The following is a 6,000-nucleotide window of genomic DNA, read 5'->3' as shown; positions in this document are numbered from 1 at the left end:
TAGTGTAAATGTCCGTGATGGCGGGAAGAGAGACCCCGATGATCTTCTCAGCTGACCTCACTATCCGCTGCAGGGTCTTGCGATCCAAGATGGTGCAATTTCCAAACCAGGCAGTGGTGCAGCTGCTCAGGATGCTCTCAATACAACCCCTGTAGAATGTGATGAGGATGGGGGGTGGGAGATGGACTTCCCTCAGCCTTCGCAGAAAGTAGAGACATTGCTGGGCTTTCTTTTCTATGGAGCTGGTGTTGAGGGACCAGGTGAGATTCTCCGTCAGGTGAACACCAAGAAATTTGGTGCTCTTTACGATCTCTACCGAGGAGCCGTCGATGTTCAGTGGAGAGTGGTCACTCCGTACCCTCCTGAAGTCAACAACCATCTCTTTTGTTTTGTTCACATTCAGAGACAGGTTGTTGGCTCTGCACCAGTCCATTAGCCGCTGCACCTCCTCTCTGTAAGCTGACTCGTCGTTCTTGCTGATGAGACCCACCATGGTCGTGTCATCGGCGAACTTGATGATGTGGTTCGATCTGTGTGTTGCAGCACAGTCGTGGGTCAGCAGAGTGAACAGCAGTGGACTGAGCACACAGCCCTGGGGAGCCCCCGTGCTCAGTGTGATGGTGTTGGAGATGCTGCTCCCGATCCAGACTGACTGAGGTCTCCCAGTCAGGAAGTCTAGGATCCAGTTGCAGAGGGAGGTGTTCAGGCCCAGTAGGCTCAGCTTTCCAATCAGTTTCTGAGGGATGATTGTGTTGAATGCTGAACTGAAGTCTATGAACAGCATCCGAACGTATGTGTCTTTTTTGTCCAGGTGGGTTAGGGCCAGGTGGAGGGTGGTGGCAATGGCGTCATCTGTTGAGTGGTTGGGACGGTACACAAACTGCAGGGGGTCCAGTGAGGGGGGCAGCAGGGTCTTGATATGCCTCATGACGAGCCTCTCGAAACATTTCATGATGATGGATGTGAGTGCAACGGGACAGTAGTCATTGAGGCAGGACACTGAAGATTTCTTCGGCATGGGGACGATGGTGGCGGCCTTGAAGCACGTTGGAATGGTGGTGCTGCTCAGGGAGATGTTGAAGATGTCAGTGAGAACATCTGCTAGCTGGTCTGCACAACCTCTGAGCACTCTACCAGGGATGTTGTCTGGTCCAGCAGCCTTCCGAAGGTTGACCCTGCACAGGGTTCTCCTCACATCAGCCATGGTGAGACTCAGCACCTGGTCATTGGGAGGAGGAGTGGACTTCCTCACTGCCACATCATTTTCTGCCTCAAAACGAACGTAGAATTTGTTCAGCACATCTGGTTAAACCTGATTCTGATGTGGCGGATACAGCCCAATGCATCCATCATAAGCAAAGCCCTCCCCACCAGGCCACGTTCTTTTCTCACCATTACCATCGGGCAGTAGGTACAGGGGAGCCTTAGGTCCCACACCATCATGCTCAGGAACAGCTATTACCCTACAACCGTCAGGCTCCTGAACCAGTGTGGATAGCTTCACACACTCCAACATTGAACCGATAGTAACACCAGTGTATCTGCAGATGCTGGAAATAAATAAAAACACAAAATGCTGGCAGAACTCAGCAGGCCAGACAGCATCTATGGGAGGAGGTAGTGACGATGTTTCGGGCCAAAACCCTTCATCAGGAGTGAAGTAACGTGGCGTGGTCGAGGAGGGATAAGTGGGGGGAGGGATGGAGTAGAGAGCTGGGAAGTGATAGGCTGGAGGAAAATGGACTAGGGGGAAGGTGGAGAATTATGGGAAATAAAAGAGAAAGAAAGGTAGGGCTGGGGGGAGATTATAGTGAGGGGGGAAAAAGAGAGAGAAAGAGAACCAGACTGAAATTATAGATGGGGGGGCAGGGGTATCAACGGAGGACAGTGAGTTGGATGTTCATGCCGGCAGGTAGGAGGCTACCTAGGCGGGAGATAAGGTATTGCTCCATCGACCTGCGTGTGGCCTCATCTTGATGGTAGCGGAGGCCATGGACAGACATGTCGGAGTAGGAGTAGTCTGTGGAATTGAAGTGTGTGGCCACAGGGAGATCCCGCCACTGCTGGAGGACTGAGCGCCGGTGTTCGGTGAAACGGTCTCCCAGTCTGCGGCGGGTCTCCCCAATGTATAAATGGCCACATCGGGAGCACCGGATACAGTATATCACCCCAGTTGACTCGCAGGTGAAGTGGTGCCTCACCTGAAAGGACTGTCTGGGGCCTAGGATGGTGGTGAGGGAAGAAGTGTGGGGGCAGGTGTAGCACTTCTTCCATTTGCAGGGATAAGTGCCTGGAGGGAGGTCGGTGGGGAGGTATGGGGGGGGATGAATGGACAAGGGAGTCGCGTAGGGAGCGATCCCTGCGGAAAGCCGAGAGTGGGGGGGGGGGAGGGGAAGATGTGTCTGGTGGTGGGATCCTGTAGGAGGTGGTGGAAGTTACGGAGGATTATACGTTGGATCTGTAGGCTGGTAGGGTGATAGGTGAGGACCAGAGGGACTCTATCTCTGGTGGGCTGGCAGGGGGATGGGGTGAGGGCAGACATGCGTGAAATACAGATGTGATGGAAGGCAGAGTTGATAGTGGATGAAGGGAAGCCCCTTTCTTTAACCCTTGCCCCCCCCTTACCCCATCCCTATCTATAATTTTTGTCTAGTTCTCTTTCTCTCTCTTTTTTCCCCCTCACCATAATCTCCCCCCAGCCCTACCTTTCTTTCTCTTTTATTTCCCATAATTCTCCACCTACCCTCCAGCCTATCACTTCCCAGCTCTCTACTTCATCCCTCCCCCCACTTCTTATCCCCCCTCGACCATCCCATGTTACTTCACTCCTGATGAAGGGTTTCGGCCCGAAACGTCGTTATTACCTCCTCCCATAGATGCTGTCTGGCCTGTTGAGTTCTGCCAGCATTTTGTGTTTTTATTGAACCGATAGTCCACACTGCACAGGCTCATTTTCAACTCATGTTCTCAGTATTATTTATTTTTTATTTGTACAACTTGTCATCTTTTGCACATTGTGTGTTTGTCATCTTTGTTTATGTATAGCTTTTCATCAATTCTATTCAATTTCTTTATTTTCCTGTTAATGCCCGGAAGGAAATGAATCCCAGGGTAGTACATAGTCACAAATAAATAAGTACTTTGATAATGAATTTACTTTGACTTTGACTTGAGATCACGATGTTCAACCTGCAGACACCACTGCTCTGTTCATTCCGTTACAGTGCCCATGTGATTTTGAAAGTCTCTCTGATTATTCACAGCATATGAAAGAATCATGTCTGCATGATTTGTTTTATTTTCCCTTCCTCCGAGCACATTGGGGATTGGTCTTTATTTCTTTTTTAATTGGGCTATTTTGGGTTCCCTGCTTTGTGGCTGCCTGTAAGCCAACAAATCTCAAGGTTGTATAATTTATATATACTTTGATAATAAATATACTTCGAATCTTGAGGAAGCAGTTCATTAGTTTGAATTAAACAGGAGTGTAGAAACAGAAAATGCTGGAGACACCTAGCAAACCAGGCAGCATCAATGGAGAGAGACAGAGTTGCTTCATCCTGAAATATCTTTTGTTCACCGACACTACCTGACCTGTTGAATATATCTAATATTTCCTGTTTTATTTCAAATTTCCAGCATCTGCAGGTTTTAAAAAATTCACAAGCATTATATAGTGGTGTTGTAAAATCATGTTAACTTATAAACTGTTGAACTTTAAAGTAACTTTAAAATGTAATATTGAAATGAGAGACATTTGACTGAAAACTTTTCACTTCTGTTTGAAAGCAGGATTGAAGTGAAACTGTGAGTACTTGCTCTTTCACACACTTAGTCACTTCCTCAGATGGGAATTCATCCTGTCAGTCCAACACTTCCTTCCCAGCTTCAACTGTGGCTCAGTTGGAAAACATTTCTGCTCTGTGCTGAAGGATGTTAGCTCAAATCTTGTTCTAGACACTGGAGCATAAAAACCCCAGCTAGCATTCCAAAACCGTAATGTTGACCTGCCTTTGAGGCTGTGGTTTGCTCGGGATAGAACAGATCCCATTAAACTACTTCCAAAGATGAGCAATGTTGATCCCATGGTCAGTACTTACCCTCATTCAACACAACTTCATATTGTTGTTATAGGGGCAGTTAATGGATGCCTTTGCGAATCACAGCAAGAGATGAAGGCTGTCGGGAATAAGGAGGCTGGATCAGCCACGATTTTGTTGTTGAATGATCATGCAGACTTCAGGGACCACTTTCATCCTCCTGTGTCTGATGGTGTCCTAGCATGGTCACAAGCTCTTTACCCATCGTGACAGCCAGGTTCCACAGACGCATCGAGCTTTAACAGTACAGTACAGTTCAGCATGTTGCGCCAAACTTATTAAACACCTAACTAAACTAATCCTTTCCACCTGCCTGCACAACGTCCATATCCCTTCATATCCTGCACATTTAAGAGCCTCTTAAACACCTCCAACGTACTTCCCTCCACCACCAGCCCTGACAGCACATTTCAGGCACCCACCCACCTCTCTCCTGCCCAGCACATCTCCCTTTAAATGACACCCTCCCCCTCTCACTGTCTGTCACAATGTGAGAAAAGGACAGATACTCCATTACACAAGAAAGTCTGCAGATGCTGGAAATCTAAAGCAACACACACACACACACACACACACACACACACACACACACACACACACACACACACACACACACACACACACACACACACACACACACACACACACACACACACACACACACACACACACTGGTGGAGGAACTCAGCAGGTCAGGCAGCATCTTACAGTCGACATTTTGGGCCGAGACCATTCCGCAGGATTGGAAAGGAAGGGGGAAGATGACTGAATAAAAAACGTTGGGGGTGGGGGGAAAGAGGCTGGCTGGAAGGTGAGAGGTGAAGCCAGGTGGGCAGGAAAGGCCAAGGGCTGGAGAAAAAGGAATCTGACAGGAGAGGAGAGTGGACCATAGGAGAAAAGGAAGGAGGAGGAGGGGCCCCGGGGGGGGGGGGGGGGGGGGGGGAAGTAATGGACAGGTGAGAAAAGGTAAAAGGTCAGAGTGGGGAATAGAAGAAGGGGGGTAAGATTTGTTCACCGGAAGGATAAATCAACATTAATATCATCGGGTTGGAGGGTACCCAGACAGAATTTAAGGTGTTGCTCCTCCATCCTGAGGGTGGCCTGACTTTGCACAGGAGGAGGCATGTCGGACTGGGATTGGCAATCAGAACTAAACGGATAGGCCACTGAGAGGTTACGCTTCTGTGGATGGTGCAGGAGGCCTTGATAAAGCACTCGCCCCAATCTACAACGTAGAGGAGGCCCATCGGGAGCACCAGGCACAATAGACCACCCCAGCAGATACACTGCTGAAGGACTGAATGGGGGTAAGGGAGGAATTGCATCGGCAGGTGTGGCAAGCACTTAGGCTGCCTGCAGGGGTAAGTGCTGGGACAGAGATTAGTGGGGAGAGACGAATGGACTAGAGAATCACCAAGTGAGCAATGCCTGCAGAAAGCGGAGGGGGTGGAAGGGAAAGGTAGGTTTAGTGGTAGGATCACTTTGGAGATGACAGAAGTTGCGGAGGATGATGTGTTGGATGTGGAGGCTGATGAGGTGCTAGGTAAGGACAAGAGGAAGTCTATCACTGCTAAGGTGGCGGGAATGTGGGTGAGCGAGGGTGTTCAGGAAATGGAGGAGATGTGGGTGAGGGCAGCATCAATAGTGGATAGAGGGAAACCCCGTTCTTTGAAGAGGAGGACATCTGGAACAGAAAGCTGCACCCTGGGAACTGATGCGGTGGAGAAACATGAATAGCATTTTTACAGGAGATGGGCTGGGAAGAGGTATAGCCGAGATAACCATGGGAATCAGTTGGTTTATAAAAGATGTCGGTTGACAGTTTGCCTCCAAAGATGGAGACAGAGATTTCAAGAAAGGGGAGGGAGGTGTCAGAGATAGACCGAGTGAATTTAAGGGC

The sequence above is a fragment of the Hemitrygon akajei genome, chromosome 8, assembly GCF_048418815.1.
Source record: "Hemitrygon akajei chromosome 8, sHemAka1.3, whole genome shotgun sequence".
Lineage (NCBI taxonomy): Eukaryota > Metazoa > Chordata > Chondrichthyes > Myliobatiformes > Dasyatidae > Hemitrygon > Hemitrygon akajei.
This window is presented reverse-complemented; position numbering follows the sequence as displayed.